Source organism: Bemisia tabaci, chromosome 1 (genome assembly GCF_918797505.1).
Source record: "Bemisia tabaci chromosome 1, PGI_BMITA_v3".
NCBI lineage: Eukaryota > Metazoa > Arthropoda > Insecta > Hemiptera > Aleyrodidae > Bemisia > Bemisia tabaci.
Window position 1 is genome coordinate 48,982,084 of NC_092793.1, and position 22,722 is coordinate 49,004,805.

Below are 22,722 nucleotides of genomic sequence, written 5' to 3' on the forward strand. Positions count from 1 at the left end.
TTATCAACTGAATTTATGAGCCTTATTTTCATGGGGTCATTACGGCCCACCTCAGCCGGCCCTGCCGCCACCCATCACGGAACGCTGAGTTCTGGTTCCGTCATTTTACGTAGCAGGCTGCTCGCCGCTCGAGCCTTACTCGTGCTCACTGCTCAGGATGTAGAAGGTAAGAGGAAACTCCAAAAATCCTAGTATAAATGACTTAGATACAGCACACTAATTATCGAAAAAAGGTTGCTATTATTTCATGGTTTAGATGTTGCTGAGTTTCCTTCGTTTCGTTATTGTGTGAGGTGCGATGGTGAGGTGAAAGGGTCTTGATGCTACAGGGTTATTCAAAAGTCACGTACCACTGGCCATGAGGGGGGTAGTCATTTGAAATTTTTGAGGTACCCCCTCCGCCGCTTCTCCTCCCGAGGGGATAAAAACCTGGAAAGTACCTAAAAAAGTTTCCCCCTCGATGTGAGGAAAAACGTCTTAAACCGCAAATCGATATCATAATGAGAACTAAAGTTATGGCCAGTGATGCGTGACTTTTGAATAACCCTGTATATTAATCATGCACTCGAGCACGTGTTGTTGCTTATTACTGAATGGTAAGCTTCGGGTGACGTAATGAACTCATAAACCAAAAAGGTTGACAAAATTTAAGTTTATTTGTTAAAATAAATACTCAACACGTTAAGCATCCATCCAGTAGGTAGGACAACAGTTGAATGTTGGAGTCCCGAAAAAAAAAGCTTCCACCATTTCAAAGACACAAATGGAGGGTCTCTGTTTCTCTGTGCGTTACGCATATATTCCCTACCCGTCAGCCATTCCAGAGGTATAGCTCATCGCCTTCGGAAACGGTGTCTCTAAAATATTGTGTCTTTACCTCCACCCCGGCACCGAATATAAATGGGCGCGCGCGAAACGGCTCACTTCTTTATGGAGCCCGATCCTAATAAATGATAGGCACTCACGTGTGTCGGAGACTTAAGATTCAAAACGGCGGCGGGAGCGTGGCGCGGAATGGCCGAGCCCGGAGCCGCCGGCGATGCTATCAATCCGGACTCGATCGGACCCTCCTAAAACAGCTCGCCTCCATCGCTTTGCATCAATCTGCATAATCTTTGATCGCGCGGCCCCGGGTCTGAAGGGATCATCATCGCGTATTTTTCCGCGTTCGGCAGTTTGGGAGCGAGCAGCTGTGTGCGATCGAGCATCGCCGATATCCATCTGCTGACTCGGCGAGGCGTTCCGATTGTCGAATCCTTATCGAACGGTGACGCGGCGTGCTTTGCGGTGTATCGATCGATCTGACGTTTAAACCTGTGGAAAAGTATCGATTAACAGGGTGATCCTTAATAATCGATTCCTTACCTGATCTTCAAATGAGAAAATATCGATGATCCATCATTCACGCCACGCCACTGTTATCGAACGACCCTCGTCGGTAAATCCTTATCTCGGCTGTGCTTTATATCGATCAAGGTCATTTCGATTCGGGCGCTGTTACACCTTCCGGCGGGGAATCTGAATGGTCCTGTCATTTATCCCAACTTACGATTCCGTCCTATCTTCTTCAGGACATCGTGGATCAATCGTGCTGCGTTGTCGACCCGCCACAGTAAGGAACAGTAGCTGACGGTATGCGAAAAAGGGAAGTAGAACACAGAGTAACCTAAACGAGTAGACAATATTTTCTGGTTAGGTTTTCTTGGGGGTATGTAGACCAAATCTTTGGGTTGAAAAAATACACACGTACATAGGTACACAAGAGCTGCTTTCACAGCACTCTCTGGCGCTCTGCGACGCTTAGCCGCCACAGTACCCGGTCCTCTCATAACCCATCAGGAAGTTGGCACTCCCTCATTTCTTTTAAGAAAAAAGAGGGACCTTGTTAAAAATCAGATGCAAAGCACTGCTAGAGTCCCTTTATACTGAGAGTTAACACAACCCCCCTGTATAATAATCTATTAGACTTATAGACCCCCCGGCTTAGAATAGTATTTTAAACGGTTTTCAGCTCCTGAACGAATATTTATGTTCAAATTTACAGCATGTCGCATAAAACACAATTTTTTTTTTTTTTTAATTTTAAATTTCAATAATTAAATTCATGAAGAGCGTTTGCAGAGGAAGAAACAAGGAGATTCCAAGGATTTAAAGAGTCATTTTTTTCTAAAATATTGAAAACTCGTGAGCTTCTCGTCGTTAATTTAAACAAATCCACACAGAGAAAAAAACTTCATGCATGGGACCCGAAGTTGAGGTAATAGGGATCTCTGAAGTTTTCGGTTTGAGTATCTGAACACTTTAGGTCCAGCTGCTGAGGTTTGGATCACACATCTGAAACTTCAGTTCTTACATCCGAAGTACTTCAGATGTGTGATCCGAACAGTGGCGTAACGGACTTCCGCTGGGCCCCCCCGCAAAATTTTTTCTAGCCCCCCCCCCCCAATGTAAATAAATAAAATAATAAATAATAAAATGTCAAAATTATCCTCCCCTCCCGCCCCTCTCCATCCCTCGCTCCTTCCCGTTTTTCCTCTTATGGTCGGGGCCCGCAGCACGAAAATGTCTGCAAAAATCAGCCTTAACCACCAAAAATATCAAAATGGCAGCAGCTTATATGTTTTTACCTTTAGGTATGGTATGTGCAGGATTTAGCCTATTTTTACGTTATGTTCTTAGGTTGAATTTGACTCATCCCTCACCGTCCTGGATCCCGTACCCTGTTAAATGGGGTCACTAAAGGATCAACGATCTAAAGTGGGGAGGGGGCCCAGCCCAGGCCCAAGGATCTTCAGGGGGGCCCAGGCTCAAGAATCAAAGGGCCCCAAGGGCCTTGGGGCCATTGGATTCTTGGGCCTTCCCCCTCCCAAAGCCCGAAATACGGGAGGTGACAAAAAAAGAGAAAATTATCTAGTAATCACTGAGTGGACATTGGAAAGCAGGGACCCTCCAGCAAACAAAAAGTTAGGAATAGTCCGAAAGAAGTATGAAGAACCCCGAGCTAACAATAAAAATCAGAGGAAGAAGCCCCATCCCGAGAAAAAATGGATCGTTCAAGCTCATTCAGGATCGTTCGATTTTCAATGATCCTGAATGAGTTTGAATGATTCTTCAATGAGCATCAATGATCCCGAATGAGCTTGAATGCGCTGACTCGTTGGATCATTCAACTTGAATGATCCGGATCGTTCAAGTCGAACGATCCGGATCTTTGACCCAATGCGCTTGAATACGCTGGCCCATTGGATCATTCAACTTGAATGTGCCAACTTGTTGGATCGTTCAATTTGAATGTGCCGACGTTCTGATTGCGACTTGGATCGTTCAACTTGTATGATCAGGATCATTCAATTTGAATGATTCAATTAATCGGCTTATTCAAACTCATTGGGCCAATGATCAGGCTTATCGTAGCTGAATCATTAAGAGCATTAAAATTGAACGGCCCAACTTGCTAGCTCATTCAAGCTTATTAGGTCAACGATCCAGATTATTAAAGTTGAATAAGCCACTACTATGCCAGCGTCTGATTGGGTCACTTGGATAATTTTTACCTCCCACTATTCTACATTAATATAATTTTGCTATGTAACTTTAATAAATACTCAATCGGGTCAAACTCTGGGACCTACCACAATGATATGATCACTTCAGCAGATTCGGATATTCAAGTAGTATCGGTCTGATGAGAATCTATTATAAAGAAATTGTAAGAAGTATAGACGCAAATGCACATGGGTAGCCATTTTCACTTCGCAGTTTTTCTTCGACAGAAAAATGAAGGAATAAGGGAAAAGTTCAAAAACACTGACTCGCCAGAAATTTCATCCAATTCCTTTTGAAGTAAGCTCATCATCCGCTCTATTAGAGTAACAGTGTGAATGTACCTTCAATAAAAGTAGATATTTTTGCTACAAACTATCTCCCACATGCTGTCAAGAATTCAAACCACAAAACAGTCATGATGGGAGAGGCTCGTAGCTTTGCCACCGAGTTGCAAAGCTGCTCTGCCGTGCTAAGAAAGAACGCCATATTAGCCTTCAGACGTTGCTAAGTTTCCTCCGATAAAAACCAAATTTACTGGGAAAATTGCGAATATTACTTTCCAAAATTTTTAGACAATTTTGTACGCAATTTAATCTAAAATATCTGAACTTTTCTAGAAAAAAAAATACATGAATATTTTCAAAAATACATGCTTTATCAAGGGAAATTTGGCAACTCTCGGATGTTCATCCGGCGTTCTTCCTTAGCACGGCAATGCTGCAGGGATACTTTCCATCGACAACTGAAGAATTTAACTAGAAAGAAACATATAAAAATAACAGCATAACCAAAAAAAATGTTGAATTGAAGAATAAACCGCGCGTTTAGAATTGCATGAGCGATGTCGCTGTTACTCTGATTTAAAAGAAAGATACCAGCAAAAATTATATTGGGATACAGGGGTATAAAATTGGCTTTGTCTCTGAAATAATTAATTTACCTTAGATTGTGCTTTGAAGTGATACAAGGCAGTAGGTAATTACAAATTTGTGCTTGAGTGTTTGTTCAAATGAAGTGTCATCGATGGAGAGAATTTTATTGAAGTAAAATTGTGTCCTCGGACCATAAAGTAGTGCATTTGATGACTGGAGCACAACTCACAGGTATAAGGTAACATCATACTGATAACTTGTTAAACGGTCAAGGGAAAAAACAATAAATAGAATTTAAAGCGACATAGAAGAGAAATTACAGAACAGAGGATTTCAATTTTCGAGGAAAGTAGGGCCTCTCTCACTAGCTTTTCTGAAAATTCTTAAGATTAGCCTTATGACAGTAAAAAAAATGAGCCTTACATGATAATATAAAAAAAAGAGACGAGAAATTGACATAATCATAGCAATCCTTAAGACAGGAGGATGGGAAAATATTTCAGCAATGTGGCAACGCCGTTACTTCCCCGCCTCCCACCACTCGTTTGCTGCGTGAAGAAAACAAAAGAAGATGACCGTTGAGCCAAGGAAGATGGAAATTCCACCCCCGAACCTGTAAAGGCCGAGGGGTCGCGGTATTCGCCACTTGGTCTGATCAGTCTTGCTGCCTGCGTATCATTAGCGTGTCGCCGCTCAGATTTTTCGTCTGTGTTGCTTTAAATTCTATGTATTTATTGTTTTTTCGCTGGACTGTTTAACAAGTTATCAGTATAAACTTACCTTGTACCTGTGAGTTGTGCTCCAGCCATCAAATGCACTGCTTTGTGTTCCGAGGACACAATTTTACTTCAATATTTTCTCCATCGATAACGCTTCATTTGAACAAACACGCAAGCACAAAATTGTAAGTACTATTGCCTTATTTCACTTCAAAGCACAATCTAAGGTAAATTAATTATTTCAGAGACAAAGCCAATTTTATACCCCTGTATCCCAATGTAATTTTTGCTTGTTTCTTTCTTTTAAATCAGAGTAAAACAGCGACATCGCTTATGCAATTCTAAACGCGCGGTTAATTCTTCAATTCAACATTTTTCTGGTTATGCTGTTAATTTAATATGTTCCATTTTAGTTAAATTTTTCAGTTGTCGATGGAAAGAATCCCCGCAGCAGCTCTGCAACTCGGCGGCAAAGCTACGAGCCTCTCCCACAATGACTGTTGTGTGGTTTGAATTCTTGACAGCGTGTGGGAGATGGTTTGTAGCAAAAATTTTCACCTTCAAACTACTTTTATTATAGTACCTACATTCACACTGTTGCTGTAATAGGGCGGAGGATGAGCTTACTTCTGGAGGAATTGGATAAACTTCTGGTGAGTCTGTGTTTTCTTAACTTTTCCTATCATCATATGTTTTTTTGGTTTTTTCCCCTTCATTTTTCTGTTGAAAAAAAACTGCAAAGTGAGAATGGATACCCATGTACTTTTGCTTCTATACTATTTACAATCTTTTTATAATAGATTCTCATCAGACCGAGACCTTGACTCACTGGAAATCAACGATCAGGAGAATTCAAGCTGGCTGGGATTCAACGATCAGGATCATTCAAGCTAGTTGGGATTCAACGATCAGGATCATTCAAGCTCGTTGAAATTCAACGATCAGGATCATTCAAGCTCGTTGAAATTCAACGATCAGGATCATTCAAACTCGTTGGAATTCAATGATCACGATCATTCAAGCTCATTGGAATCCAATGATCCGGATCATTCAAGCTCGTTGAAATCCAATGATCCGGATCATTCAAGCTCGTTGAAATCCAATGATCCGGATCATTCAAGCTCGTTGAAATCCAATGATCCGGATCATTCAAGCTCGTTGAAATCCAATGATCCGGATCATTCAAGCTCGTTGAAATCCAATGATCCGGATCATTCAAGCTCGTTGAAATCCAATGATCCGGATCATTCAAGCTCGTTGAAATCCAATGATCCGGATCATTCAAGCTCGTTGAAATCCAATGATCCGGATCATTCAAGCTCGTTGAAATCCAATGATCCGGATCATTCAAGCTCGTTCAAATCCAATGATCCGGATCATTCAAGCTCGTTCAAATCCAATGATCCGGATCATTCAAGCTCATTGAAATTCAATGATCAGGATCATTCAAGCTCATTCGGGCGCATTAAAATTCAATGATCAAGTGAACGATCTGGATCATTCAAATTTGAATGAGCTGACGAAAAACTCATTCAAATTGAATGATCCGGATCGTTCATTTTTCAATGAGCTTGAATGATCCATTTTTTCTCGGGATCTCTGTAAGTAGAGGCCAAAAGTTTGAAACCAAAGTTGAGCATCAAAAAGAGAGAGAGAAAAAAAATCCCGGCGGCCAAGGGAGGGCCCCCTAGGCGCCTGGGCCCCCCTGCATAGCAGGGTCTGCGGGGGCGCCCGTTACGCCACTAGATCCGAACCTCGACAGCTAGACCTAAAGTGTTCAGATGCTCAATCCGAAAACTTCAAAGATCCATATGACCTAAACTTCGGGTCCCACGCACAACTTTTTTTCTCCGTGCAATAGTCAATAGTGAATGGTCAAAATTTGACTATCTGCCGAGGAATTTGATAAAATGCCAGATTCGACTAATTTCCTGCGACATATTCGTTGAATCCTTAAAGTGCCTGCACAGGCAGATTATCGATGAGAGTTTCAAACCACGTATCTCCCTTCGCGACATTACAAGACTTCTTATCATACGCTGCGCGAAGTGCATGTCACTAGGGAGAGCGGCGTTAAAAAACTTCATTAGTGGCTGGAAGAGCGGAAACCGCGGACTAAGTGCGCTCGGCTTTTGAGAATAGGAAAAGGATAGACCTTTGAGGATCCGCACGGGAGCCGAAGTCTGATTGCTGCTCATTTCGAAGGAAACTGAGTAGGAACATCCGTCGCGGCCGGGAGCGCGGTTGCAGTTGCAATCGTGGAACGGGGGCGGGGGAGGGGTAAATTGAATCTGGTCCTGGTGGGGATAAGAATGATTTAGTGAATGGATCCTTGGACGGACGCCAGCTCAAATTTGTTTGAGCGGGCTATAAGGGTAGCACCGGGGGGCCGAGGGGGGAGCGGCGGGGGCGGGGGGAGCTCCGGGATCGGGGCTGAAAGGGCGGTGAATTAATTTAATCATTGCGAACGTCGATTCGTCGCTTGTCGAAAAGATAATCTCGACCGGTTTCCTGGTTCTCTATTTATTCGTCTCACAATCGGCACGTTGCGTTGCCGCCCGTTCGGTACCGTGGATTTCTGACCCGAGCTTTGGCGCATCGTCAAAGGAGGAGAGAGCACGGAAGAAAGTATGCTAAGTTCCAGAATAAAGGGTCGTTCATAAAAAAAACGTAACGCTGAAAATATGATATTTTGACGTCCTTTCTTCCTCACGAGACGCACCCATATAGTCTTAGGCATGCGCAGTGTTCGAAACTCACCTTGGAGTGTCAGGAGCCATGTGGCGCATCATGCTCGATTTTTAGGGGCCATTGAAGATTTTTTAGGAATCAAATTGACTTAATACCTATGCATCACGGCGCATTTAGTGACAAGTTAGACACAAGATGTTTCAGTCAGAGAAGCAGTAGCTGTTACTTGGGGAAATTTCGAAAAATCACCAAACGGAAAAACTGGGGTATGCGCCGACCTTAAAAGATTGCGAAACGCTCTGTTCGACCCTTCAACAGTGACGAAGCCAAAAAAAAATTCACGAGGAGATGCCAACGGTCAAAAAGTAAAACATTTCTGAAAATACAAAAATGACGTTGTTTACAGAAAAATGTTCTAGTCATGTAGAGGGGAGGGGAAGGTTCCAGACTTCGTGGTCAAAAAGTGTACGCTATTCGTGTACGTTCATTTCAAATTTGGATGAGGCACAAACAATTTCCCGTTATATAAGTGCGAACGTACATTTGAATGGAATAAAATGACCAAGAGGAAAAACTTGGGCTGGAATTTCATGGAGATAAAATCTCTCTGATCCTACTTGCCCCTCTTTATTCGGTGGATATGGTTGTTTCGATACCACTGGGCACAATCCTTTTGTCCGATCTTAATTACCGACCTGGGCATTTAGTTTAAATTATTTTTCCGCCCTCGTATTAATTCATTTTCCCCCGCTAAACACCCTATTTACCTTGCAAGCTCGGTCTCCCAAGCTTCTTTGTCGAGATGAATTCTACATGAACGAATCTGGTACGAATTACCCTGGCCACACTTTTTTTTTTACCAATTTCCCCTTCCTGTAACCCTTTCCGGTAGTGCTTGCTCTTCATCTCCTCTATCCTAGTTTCGTGTAAATTATTTGGACGTATTCCTGCCAAACAGAACTATATACATTGAGTCATGAGCCCTGAGACTAATTATATAGGGATAATTAAAAGCTAAAATGGACTAAAATTATTTCCAATTTTGCAAAAATTTACTTGAATACCATTGAAATCGGCTACAAAGAACGAACCTATAAGTCCACTAAGGTAATATTTACTGTGAGAGCGAGAGATTTCATTTTAAGGTGCATAGTACAAATGAGGTAGGGGGGATGAAATAATGGTAAGATTGAATAATGATACGAAAGATTCGATCGTTGATCAACTAATTGACACTTTTTTTTATTTTAGAGTGTTTTTATCGAACATTCCTAAAACTAAGATAATTTGTTATTGAATTAGGCGTTAAAAATAAAATTATCATCGAAAGATTACGGAATTACCTGAGCGACTCTAAAAACACGGTCCAAGCGAGCATGTAAAGAATGTCGATTTCATTTCATACTGACTAAAAGCGAGGTTCCAAAATTCTAATAAATTTTTATAGAATCATGACTCATGAGATTTTTCCAAGTGTTGTAAATCTAAGATGTATTTATTATAATTGAATCGTCTTGTAGGAAAACCACTAATGTCGATTTATTCAGCAATCAGTTGAGTTATGTTGATAATACTTTTCAAGAGTTGATACAATCATGAAAGTGGTGCCAATACTTGTTTCGGGATGAGGATAACCCTGAATCAAGGACTAACACCACTTTTATGGGTTGCATTTAGCTCTGAAAAGTATCATCAACCCAAAAAACTTAAGACTGGAAAAACGGACTCAGCGTTTCGCACGACACGATTCAATTTTTCTATAATATAGAAAAAAGATGATACTCGAAAGAATCGAATAATCGCAAGCCGCTGAGGTGAAGGTTTGCGGAGCCACCTTAATACATTTCATGCAAGTCCCTCGTCGGTGAGCACTGCAGGCTGGCTCGAGAAACGGGACCTGCATTACGGGAAGTGTGGGTGTGAATAAGTTGGTAGCTGGAGGCCCGGCCGAGGCGATGCAAGGAACTCGTGAGCATAAAAAATCAGATGCGAAGAATTCATAATAAAGGAGATGGGATGATTAAGTACGGTTACGTTGCGTTCTTTAGCTCTCGGCTGAATTTATTCCTCGCTCCGTATTTTACGTTGCCCGCTGCCCGCACCAGTTGCTCCCAGCCTCAGATTTGCTCCGCTTCATCCCTCATCCGACGAGAGAAAAATCACAGGATTCAAGGAGAAATTCATTTTAGCCACATTACTGGGCGTTTACATTGTATTTCCTTCTCAAAATCCAAGTATTCTCTTCAGGATTTCTTAAGGTAATTCGAGGGACGCTATATTTTGTATCATAACGACATGCGATATATCGCATCGATTAGTTCCATTTTTACAGCTTCTTGTCATTTTTCTCGAATTTTGAGACCTCAATTTTGTTGTCGAGACTGAAGAATTCACTTACCAATTTTGACAAACGAATTCAGCGTAATAAAAGCGTGTTTTTTTTTTTAGAGGGAAAATATCGCATTCGATACCGGTATCGACTCTGCACTCGAATCGGCGGAAAATTCTTAAAACTATCCTTTGGATTTTGATCAAAAGTCACTTCTATGATGTGGGAAATTAAAAAAAATCATCGCTCCTGAGACTCTGTTGCCATTTCAACGGTTCAAATTGGGCTATATACTCGTAAGACATGCAAGACATGCATGAGGCCTGAAATTGCAGATCAACCACATAGTAACACAGTTTTTTCGTTTCAAAGTTTTTACTGAAAAAGTATCCAAAATTTTGTGTTGGTGTTGGATGTAGAATACAAAAGAGTACAAACTCTAGATTAAAGACCTTTGATTAAATTACCCAAACCTTTTGGATATGTTGGCACCAACCCGTGGAAACCAGGCACGGACGGCTACTTCAATAGACCCGCCAGGTCAAGAATTTGATGATCTAATACGCTACCATAGAGTACATAGAGTCGTAATGTAAGCGGGTGAGCTGGCGCCACTATTAAGCATTTTCCAGGTCCCGAATTCCGTGACTCTTATGTGACGCCGGGCCACTTTTTCGATACATAATCGATTGTTTGCGATACATAGGTACCCGGTCATTCGATGTAAACAAAGAGGATAGGAATCACCACGTATTCCACACCGCCATTTTGGATCGAACATGTATCGAAAAAGTGACCCGAACTCGTCGAGCAGAACATGGCGCCAGCTCTCCCATTTACATTACTTCTCTTTGTACTCTATGTGCGCTACCCACTCGCTAGTTCAAACCAATAAAAAGGAGAGAGAAAAATGAGAATACATTAGGTCAGCAGAACACTTCCTTTACCCTGAAATATGTTGGAGTTTTGGATTATGGTTGATCAACCAGGCATTTTGGTTGATACATGTACAACCAAACTATCATACAACAAAAAATGACTATCCCAAAGTATAAAAACACAGACATTTTTTAGCTGCTGACAGGCGCAACTGATTGAAGGAAAACGTCCCATTATGTGACTGCTTACACTCGAGAGCCAATCAGAGAGGAGAGAAATATTGGCAAGAGCCAGTCAGAGGAGAGGGAGCGGGCACAATATCGGCTCCAGAGGGGGAATGGGGGGCACGTTGGTCGGCGACCACGTTCCCAATCCGTTGTTGACCCGGATATTTTCAATTTGGTCGCGCGCGGAGCTCGGGGTATTTGTCGAGGATTCGGGCTGACGTGAAGCTCGAGGTGGTCGCCGCGGTCTGTTTTAATATTTGCATTTTCATGAGCAGTTAATCGGTCGCTAATCTCGCAGCTCGCCTAGCAGCCACGCGCAAATCGCCATTCTCCTATTATTATCGATCACCGGGCGCCATCCAGCCGCCACTAGAGTACCTATATGCGGGAGGGTATTGCCATCTCTGTGCCGCTCTCTGATTGGTTCGTCAGTTTGAGCCTATGATAAAGCTACCAAGTTGGTCCAATGTAAACAGACCCGACCCAGAGGAATATGGATCATCGGCTAAGACATGAATGATAATCACACTCAATGGTAATTTTCAGCAAAAATATCCATCAAAGGTAGATCCGAACTCAATTCAGAAGTTGATCATAAAAAAATTTCTATCACATCCAAATAAATCACGTCTAGAACTTCGTAGAACTTTGTCACAATCTTGCTTGTTTACATTTGGCACCTTTGGGGCTTCATGATAGCCGACCAATCAGAGTGCGGCACACTTTTTCTGTAGTAAAAAAAATGAGATGGCAATACTCTCCTGTATACATGTACTCTAGTCGCCACCAACGGCGAAACATTAGATTCACCGCCGCACAGTGGAATGAGCCAATAGAAGAGGTCGCACATGAATTTTTTGAAGAAAATTTCAAATTTTGTTGTTCAGATGGTCAGAAATTCAATTTCAAGGGGTGTTTCTGAGAGGGAATTTCACGAAAAACCTAATAGAAATACTCTTGAACTTTCTTGTTTTATATTTTCGAAAACATAAACTTTCAAAGTTTACAGGTTTTTTCCGACTTCTCCTATTGACTCGGTCCAATATGCGTCAGCTATTATATACCTCGACTAAAGTACCTAGATTTGGAGGATACCGACTGATTTTTTACGGAGGCTTCAGAGGAGTCCCTTTACAGGATGATCCGTCAATCCCGCACGACTCCTGTAACTCCTGGAGTTCTTGCCCGTTTTCAGGGCGGTCCCTACAAAATTTTGCGAATTCCCAAAAGTTCTTTTTTTGACCTAGAAGCTTTCACAAAATTGCAAGTCTTTGTCTCAATTTGTTCTAAAGTAACAGGGGTAATGCCTGGTGCCGATGTTGCAGGACACCCTGTACACTGAGAGATAGGATAGTAAGAGTCCGATTTTAATTGACTCCTACGGTTTAGGCTGCACATCTAGTGTCACAAACCAGAATAAATACATTTTGACCCATTGCACAGATTATCGACTGGAATGGACCGGGGAATCAGGGTTACGTCAGGGAATAAAAAGAAGAACGTGAGAGAGGGAACATAGGAAAGGAATTCGGGAATGAGTTGATCACGATTGCAAAAAACTTTTCTCTTTTCTTCCCTGGCCAGAATTCACTCGATTAATGGGATATGAATCGTGTTTGAATAATTTTTTCACAAGTATACCTGAAAAAATGATTCTGTTTCTGAGAACTTAGTTGAGGACCAATTTTGAGAGACTATCGAGCTTACTCTGACTGAGTTCTGATAATAAGCAGTTGCATTTTTTGACACTCATGTTGGTTCACGTTTTCGTTTTTTTCTTTACAACAAAAAGCGTAGTTTTTTCCCCTTCTTTGCTTGGTTCGTTAAACCACATCAATGAGAATGAAATTGCACCCGGATCACCCCATTTACTGTTCCGGTCGCTCGTGGACGAGGGGACGTGAGGTCCAATTTTGCATCCGGGTCAAACCCTCCCAATCGGATTTGAAGAGAAAAGGACACGATGGAACTCCACGGGGCATCTTTTAAACTTGTCCCGGCCGCGGCGAGCTTCGGATCATGAGCCACTTTATTTCGATCGGATCAGAGAGCGTGCGTTGCGGCTTACGGCGACGCTTCAAACCATATTTGCCAAATTGGAACTACAAATATAATCATCAAGCACGCTATCTCGTACGATAAATGTTCGCAAAAACTAAAGAGATATGATAGAACTGTTATTTTAGCACCCGATAGCTGTCGTCCGTTTCATTTCGTTTAATTTTCAAAAGCTTTTTTGTGTGTGTGAGGGGGGGGTATGTGTGTGTGTGTGTGTCGCACTAGGCGGTTTTAAAATTTCCAAAGAAACACCTAGATCCGTAGAAACATTTTGCTTAACAACAAAACTGCACAAGAAAAATTAGGAGGAAATTTGGAAGAGCTTAGTGAAACTAGAAAAATAATAATTTTCAACGTACTTTAATCATTGTATTTGATTTCAATTTGACGAGTCGGTGGTGCATAGGAGATACAGACAACTAAAGACCATTCCCATGGTTAACGCCCGGAAATCACGTTGAGCGAATGATGTGAAAAATCCACTTCTTATCGCACCATTTGCGTGGTTTGTATTACGGCTTTTCATGTATTTTCTTTGGAAAATACACTATTTTTACAGTCAAGTTTACTCCGTCCGTAGGCAGGTTTACTTGGTCACCGGCACTCTGATTTACCCAGAGAAAGACGTATAGCCAAACCTGCGGACGATGATTATTGAAATTGATAGGCAAAGCGATAGACAATGAAAACGAGGGGTGAATGGAGCCATCCTCTTGGTAGAAGCGGGTAGTTGCAATGGACGAGGAAGGTTGGTAAAAGACAAACAAACTAACGGCAACCCACGAGAGACCACATAGTTAGTCAATCATTTACTCCCTTAATTTATAGGAACCAACCACTTCAACAAATAGGATCGCTCCATACTCCCTATGTCTCCTTCGCCTATCCCTTTGTCTATCAATTTCAGTAATCAGCCCGTTGACACTTGAAGATATGCCAGATGATTGAAAAGACATAATTTCATATAGTTTTCAGGCAAAATTTGTTGTTCGAAATGTTGAGATATACCTATTTTAGAGAGCAAATAAGGGTAGTTTATAACTGTTTTTCCCTGACACTTTCGCCATTTTCCCTTACATTTCCAGGTTTTCTCTGACTATTTAAAATTTCCTGGCATTTCCCGGTATTCCCTGGCTGCGATAACCCTGCTCTCCGTATACCTACATGCTTTTCATGGCTTACGTGAAAATAGAGATACGCCCTGACGTTAAAGGAGCGACGTTGTGTGCAACAGACCCCATCAATTTGGCAACGAGGGATCGTTGAAAAATCCGTCGTAATTCAATACGGTCGGTTCAAAGGACAGAACGATCGGCGCACCTGTCCGTAAAAATTATGGCCGCGCTTTTTACGTCGATGCCCATTTAAATTGACTTCCGCGATATTAAAGGGGATCAAAATTACCTTGGAGCAACACTTTGTAGCTCGACATTCGGGGCTGGAAGTGACCGCAGCGCTCACTGAAGTTTAGGGTCGCGGTCGCAGCATGCGTGACGTTTCCATTCCGAGCATCGCTTTAAGCCGCTCCGATCCCCCCCTCCCGTCCCCCCCTCCCCAAATTTCCCGATACTCTCGGACCGCGTAAAGGGGAATCTCGATAAGCGCATTGAAGATCCCAACTTTCTATTCATTGCCGGTGGACCACTGGACGAGGTATACCAATTTAAGCATTCTGATATATCGATGGTGGAACTGCAAAAATGCGTACTTCGGTTTACGACGTTGCAGACTTCCTGCCATCATGACGTATTTTCTGCATGCAAAGCTACTGATCGTCATTTTTTGAAATTTCAGCGATTTTTCTGCTTTGTCCGAATCGGCATTAAAATCGGGAATGTGAAAAATCTCAAAAGGTTATTCACGGTACGTATTACACAATAAAAAAAAAAAAAAAAAAAAAAAAAAAAAAAAACACAACAACAACAACAAAACAGGAAGTGGATAAGACTGCTGGACCTCACAACTGCATTCATGTGTGTACTTACACAGACGACAAACAAAATACATGAACTTACTCTTTTGTCTCTTTGTAACGTCGGCCGAAGGCGGGTTTCATGCCGGTTACGTTGTTGATCATTGAATCAGCTTCTGACATTTTAGAACGCTGCAACAAATCAAAAAAGAAGAAGAAACGTCAGTATAATTGAAGTCCCCAGACCAGACCCGCACATTAAGCCAAATGAACTCTTTCATTTTAAGTGAAAGATTCGAAGCGTTCAAAAGTTCCTTAATCGTCAAACGCATGCTCACGGAAGAATGGAAGAGAAAACAAATACTTTTGTCTGGTTTGATGAACCAACTCTCTTTTTTTTCGCTAAACAGTTTCTTAGGATGCTTAGAACTGAATGATAAAGGCTAAACATTTCAGGAACACTGATTGAGAACTTGCTGCAAAACGGGACTCGATAGATAAGATATTATGAATTAAATAACTACGAAATACACTTTTTCTTTTAAATTTCAAGAGGAAAATTTCGAAGAAACGCGAAATCGATCCCTAGACTGTGTATAAGTTTACAGTTAACATTGGCTCATTGAAAAAAGTACAAATGATGAAATATGTGTCGAAAAGTGTTCAACAAACGTTTTGGCGAAAGATTCTCCAAAGAATCTCAAACCCAATCTGAGAGAGTTGCTCGAATTTTTAAGTGGAATACATTCAATTTCACAAATGTTATGGTGCTCAATTCCCCAAGATTTGTGGTTTGAAAGAGAGCAGTGGAGGTTAGGAGTCGTAGAGCGCGAGGGAGTGCTGTAAAGCGACTTATATGTATGTATACATTCAGTTTTGAAAAATGAAAGAAGAAGTTCCAATCTGCCGTGTTTCAAGCTTAAGACGTCATTTCTCAAACTCAAGAACGTAACTCCACTTCAATGTTGAAAAATGTTGAGTGCCTGGCGGGAACATTTCGCCTGACATTGCTATAATTTGTGTCAGCTTAGGACCAAGAGTGCACATCGCTACAATGCATGCATCGCGCCAATGACGTTAAAACGAGCATGCGGAGAGCCGAGGCGCCTTCAATTTATTGCTTATGCAACGAGGCCAACCGTCGGACACGAATAGTTGCATTCTTAGGTTTGAACCTAATTACTCCGCATCCTTGGCTCATTATGCGCATTATGTTCTGTCTTCCGAGATAGTGAAATATTTTTGACATGTTTCCATCGCGGTGATTTAGCTCTGAAAGTTGAATATCGAATCGATTTTTTGCTTTTGATAATCGATTCCCATGGTCAAAACTAATTACAAAACTGTATAATAGCTGTATACTTTTATTAGCAATGATTGTTGATTGCTTTTACAATATTCTTAGATATATGTATTTAGATACTTTGTATGTTGATAGTCTTTCAACCTTACAAGACTGTCTAATCTAGAGGCCAGGCGTTAGATATGGTATTAATTCACAAATTGATGCTCATATGGAGATGGTTGGTTCGTAAGTCCTGAGCATTTTCCAAGCTTTTGTGTGCTGCAGGATGGAAGAGACCACATCCTCCCACCAAAAACTACAAACGGCTACAAAAATGAGAAATTACGGACAATTTTGAATGACATTTACCCTTATAAGTCCAAAGTCGGCTTAATCTGGTATAATGGACCTATGCATTAGGTTTGCATTAAAGCACTTCGTGGCGTAAAATATTCATAGAATTAAACGAGAAACACGCATAACACAACGGATAATATAGAAATCAAACTTCTGAACAAGATAAGTGTGTTTACAATTGACATTGATTAAATGACGAAATTAGAAACGACGTCATTTGTATTTGATTTGCGTAAAAATGTTCATCAATATCTCGTTAAGGAGTTGATCCCTGAAATTACCGTTGTGATTTGTTTTCTACGCAAGATGTAGAAGAGAAAACGCGTGACATTTTTTTACTCGAAATTTTTCTAGTCGACCTTATCTAGTAGCCCATTTTCCGCTCAAACAGCTTTTAATATATTTTTTCAAAAGTTAATTTTTTAAAGTTATTACGACTCTGTTCGATAACATGACAGCGTTGGTCCACGATTTAACCTGCCACAACGTGCCAGGAAAACAGCTATTTTCTTCTCGTACGCAGCGTAGCGATCGACATCTGAAAGTGCCTGCTGTACATCTGGCAGCGAATCTCTAAGCGTCATTGAGCGAACTTCGAAGCGGAAATTTGTTGTTCCCGCCTGCGGGGTTTTCATCGATGTTACAACACACGCACTTGATGCGATAGCTCATTAATGAATGTTGGTTGCGGCAACCTCAAATATTGGCTGACACTAGATGCTCCGGGCCCTCTCAATTTCCCTGCTACCTTGTGCGTTTCAGTGAATTCACCGCTGAATTTTTACCTCGTATTTTTTTCTACACAAGGGTGCTTTTCATAATTTCATCGTCGTCTTGATCTCAAAGAAGCGAGCGTCTATAGGGTATACCCCTCCGTGATTGTCTACTACATTTACAGTGTTTACTTTTTTCTTCTTCTTTCCAAGACTTGAACGGATTCGATCTTTTTCGAATACGCACCAAAAATTTCTCTGGCAATGACTGGCAATTGCGCTGGTCACAGAATCGTGTTTTGAGGCTTGATTCTATAAGATAAGTTGACAATAATAAGATCCGTCCAAACCGCAACTTTCTACGATCAATATTAACCGTGATATCGCCCCTTGAAAAGTCGGGTTTTTAACGTCATCCACCGCGGTAGTGACACCCTTGGTTTCTTCCACCTTGCTTACATCCGAGTTACGTTGAGTAACCAGTGCAAATGTGCGTCACACCGACTGATGAAAGCAAGGTGGAAGAAATCAAGGGTGTCACTATCGCGGTGGATGACGTCAAAGGCCCGACTTTCAAAGGGCGATATCTTAGTTAATATAGAACGTAGAAAGTTGCGGTTTGGGTAGATCTTATTATTTTTGGCTTAGCTACAAGAATCAAACATCAAAACACAATTTTGTGACCAGCGCAACTGACCCATTCGTGTCTTAGCGTTGAAAAAAAAAATAGAACAATAAATTCCACACAATCATAAATCGTTCGATTGTACATCGATATTAATCAATACACTGAAAAAAAAACTCTGGCCGTGGGAGCCGCAATTAGGGGCTATATAGACATACCGTCCGTTCCGGGTTCAGAGGCCGAAAATTCCGGCTGCTGTAGGCGTAGCTTCGATTGCTCCGGGTTCAGAGGCCGAAGCTACGGCTCCAGCAGCCGGAATTTTCGGCCTTTGAGCCCGGAACGGACGGTATGTCTATATAGCCCCTAATTGCGGCTCCCACGGCCGGAGTTTTTTTTTCAGTGTGTGAACGATCTGAACAGAATTTCCGGTCAAAGTAATTCGTTCAGCGGCGAGACGATTGGGTTTAAGCTGGTTATCCTCTTTTTGTACTTTGTACGTACATTTGCACACTCCATAGATCATGCCCTCTTTGTGACTACCAGCTCGTTGTAAACTTAGAGCAGGGACGTGACTACAAGTTATCTGACTTATGATTTGTGCCGCGTCCGAACTCGCAGTTTAAAAGCCCGGAACTTCAGCCAACGAAACCGCGGAAAGAAACCGCCGTCAGCCGTAAACACTCGACACCGCAGCGCCTTGCGTTTTAACCCCCCCCCCCTCCCCGGCCCCACCTCTATCCCTCTCGGCGCACCCGAGGACAATGAGACGAAGCCTTGGACACTTCCAACTCCCCGGGGAACGGGGGATTTGGGGATCATTTCAAGCGCCAAAACATTGAAGCATACTTCCCGAGGACATAAGGACCGAATTTGAAAAACAAATTTCCGGTGCTTTGTTCGTCGCCTGCTGGAGGTACTCGGTGTCAACGTTTCGCGGCCGACTCATAACTAAGCTCCACCACCGATGCCGGGTTTCACCGAAAAACAAACCCGTTTCCCCTTATTTAAATGCGATTTTATCAGCGGCCTGGCAACAATACCGGAGAGCTCATCACCGTCCCACAATACGAACTTCGTACACAGAGTGCAGTCGAAAACAATGGCTTTGAGAGGAGTCGCCGCACTCTGTTGTCAGCTCGGAAACGAGAAGTTCGGAAAAATATTCACCGTTGTATTGTTCGCGACGACAGCAACCCCGAATGGAGAAAAAGTGAGTTTGCATCCAGGTGAGAAGGCCAAAGCCCCACGGCTATGCTCATCGCCATGCGAATAGATTTCCATCTGCTTTGGAGACTGCCGAAATATTTTAGCGGCTTTGCACTGCGCTGGAATATGGCAATTTATTGTTTCACACCTTTGCCTCCCAATTCAAGTATCAGCCAGCTACCTCTAATGGTGATTGGTCGACGTTTTGAACGCGATGCGTTGGACTTTTTTTTAAAGGAAATAGGTACTAGGTTCTCGCGTTACAAGAGAACAGTTCTATCACATATAGGCAAAATTAATGACTTCTAGTAGAGAGGAGGGCAAATGGCCTCCTTATCAGGGATTATGTATGCGGAGGACATGGAAAGTCACCTCATCAGAGAGATTTAGAGAGACTTCTCAATTCCAAAGAACTTTTTGAGCTCCTAGAGTAGGCCAAGAGTCCTCCTTTGGAATATTTTGAAAACTTGAGTTAGCTCAACCCTCATAAGTTTATTTTAACACCGTCACAGATAAATAAGCCAGATTTATACTCTGCAGTATCTGGATTAATGAAATTAACAGCTTTCTTAGAGCAGCACGTCATTGTGAGACAAAAATAATCCTAAAATATGTTTTTACCTAATGTTCGAACATGTAATTAGGATATTTCATAATCATTTGATAGAATTCTTTCAAGGAAGAGTCTAACGGTGTTGTGTCACCAGTGGTCGCCATCGTGTTTCTTTACCTGCCGTTGTTAGAGGACGATAAGGTCCACTTTGAGCGACTTATCAAAATATGGAACACAAACGACCATACAGCCGTAATCTCAAACTTCTCAGGGGGAATTCTGAACAGTGCTTGTCGAATAATTACTTGAAATGCAATTTTAAAGATAAATAAACGGTCAGATACCTATGTAGCAAAATATTTTAATTTTCTAGACGGTGCTTAGTAGGTTTCTTAGTAGAGGGACGCTAGACGCGTCCCCCCCCCCCCTCAATCCCTGTTTCAGCGCAAGCCCATTCATCAAAGTGTTGGTCCGAGATTTCTCGATTTCTAGAGAATAGACTTACGCATAGGGCCATTTGAATTATTTTTTTGATTAACGGTGTAACTATACCTGATGGTTATAATTTGATATAGCTTGATGTCATTAGTAAGTATACCAACATAACACTCTTGAGTTCCTGATGTCCCGCTTAAAAGCTATAACCCCGGTTTAACAAGAGTCAGGGTTGGTTGCATAAACTTCCTTGCTCCAATTGCGATGTGTCCTATATTGGGCAAACTAAACAACTTCTGAGCAGTCGTATGTCGCAACAATTGCCTGTGTCACACTATCAAAAATAGCCATCAAAATATCAAGGTCAGGTGTTGTGATTGGCTTATTCGATGACTTGGACCAATCACAGCACTTGACCTTAGCATTTTGATGAAGTTTTTTGATAGTGTGACACAGGCGATATGAATGACGGCCGAGAGTTAACAGCTCTCAAAAATCATCAGAGAGAGCTCGGTCACCAGTTCAATTTTAACCAGGTTGAAATTTAATGTCGGGGCGGGAAGTTATTTTCTAGATTGGCGCGGAAAATGATTGAAATTTTGAAGCATGGTGAATCTGATTGTAATTCCCTAGCAGACGTTAGCGGACTCAGTGTTCTCTACCACCGGTTCTTCCGAAATCAGCTATTGAATACAGGGGAGAATTGCATGAGCACCGCCGCCCGCGGCGCACTATGGTCAAAAATTCAAGAATAGGAAGAAATAAGTAGGATAGTGACTGAAAGATCACGAAAGTTTCGTAACTGATGTTTTTTGAGTCGCTAATTTTGAATTTGATGTCAAATAGCCTACATTTTAACAGGCACGCTGCGGCGCGGCGTGCTGCCAGCTCGAAACGCGTACTGACGCCTACAAACCTAAAGGGATACTTCAAGCATTGCGCAATGCGTGAAGTAGCCCTTTAGGTTTGTAGGCGTCAGTGTACGTTACTGGCAGCACGCCGCGCCGCGGCTCTCCCGGCGCGCGGCGGACGGGTGGTGAACGATTTCTTGCGGGGAGAGTTCCCTGGCGAAGAAACTCGTGAAATTCTAGCCTCGTTACCCGCTTTTTAAATTGTTTTTTTTAATGTGATGAGAAGGCCTACTATTGACAAATAAGGCTCGCGGAGCGTGCCAAACAACGAATTATCAACGGGCTTATTATTGAAATTAATGGTCACAACGATGGACAAAGAGAACAAAGAGAAAATGGAGCTATCCCTTTGATGGAAGCAAGTAGTTGCAATAGGCAAAGGTGATGAGTATTGGAAGTCTATTACTTATCACCTTTGCCCATTGCAACTACTTGCTACTTGCTGACGGTACTCCCTACACGGAGCCCTATAGTTAGTAAAACATTTTCCCCCTCATTTTCTACAACAACCACCCGTTTCAACCAATAGGATCGCTCCCATACTCCCTATGTTTTCTTTGTCTACGGTAACGCCTATCAATTTTAGATTAGTAAAAACCTTAATTGGAAGGCTCTAACCAGAATGATCCGAAATATATTTTAGGTTGCCTAATTTACTCTCGTATTTTATTATCAGCAGAAAACCTACGCCTTGAAAGATGCTTTGAATTTCTCCAATTTTGAAGAAAACTCGGCCACAAAATTCGATGTCAGAATGTTGCTAGATTTTCTGTTAAAAAAAAAAAAAAAAAAAAAAAAAAAACAAATAGGAAACCATGCAATGTCTGATTTTGTTAATATTTTGCTGATTTTTAGAACAATTATTCTAAAAAATCAACCCAACGAACTTTGAAGGGTACTTTCAAAATAAAAAAGCAGCCTCAAAAAACTGCCAGTAATTAGATATTAAATTGAACTGCGTTTTGCAGTGAGGAACTATTCCTGACTTGATCACAGAGTAAACCATACGGGGTCTCCTAAAGAGAAGAGCTGTTCACGGGGCGACCAAGAATACGACCCTAAGTTTCGTCCAACTTTCGCACCATGCCTCAATATTGGAAAAGTCGACCTCCTGTGCAGTAGTTGTAGCGCTTGCTCTATGATCACGAGGTCCAGGGTTCGATTCCCGGCCAGATGATTCGAGTTTGATGGTCTCAAACAACATTTATCTGGGGCTGACTTGATCAGGAACGAAGGGGGATGGGACTTCAGGGACGGTAAAGAACAAGATTATCCCTCGTGAGATATTTGAAGTGAAGAGAGAAAAACAATTCGGATTCATAACAACCTACTTCGGATTGTTTGGAACAAAATGATGGACCAGATAAAATGAATAGTGTTGGATGGATCGGACAGATAAAATGC

At 41.9% G+C, this 22,722-nt stretch overlaps 1 protein-coding gene across 2 annotated transcripts in view; it reads right to left on the bottom strand.

The window, feature by feature from the left end:
* LOC109039500 (uncharacterized) overlaps positions 1 to 22,722 on the bottom strand; it is a 264,367-nt gene that overhangs the window by 99,126 nt on the left and 142,519 nt on the right. For both annotated transcript variants that reach the window (XR_011900209.1, XM_072302347.1), the window contains exon 3: positions 15,337 to 15,425. The gene's annotated coding sequence lies outside the window, so the exon portion shown is untranslated. The remainder of the gene's footprint in view (positions 1 to 15,336; positions 15,426 to 22,722) is intronic.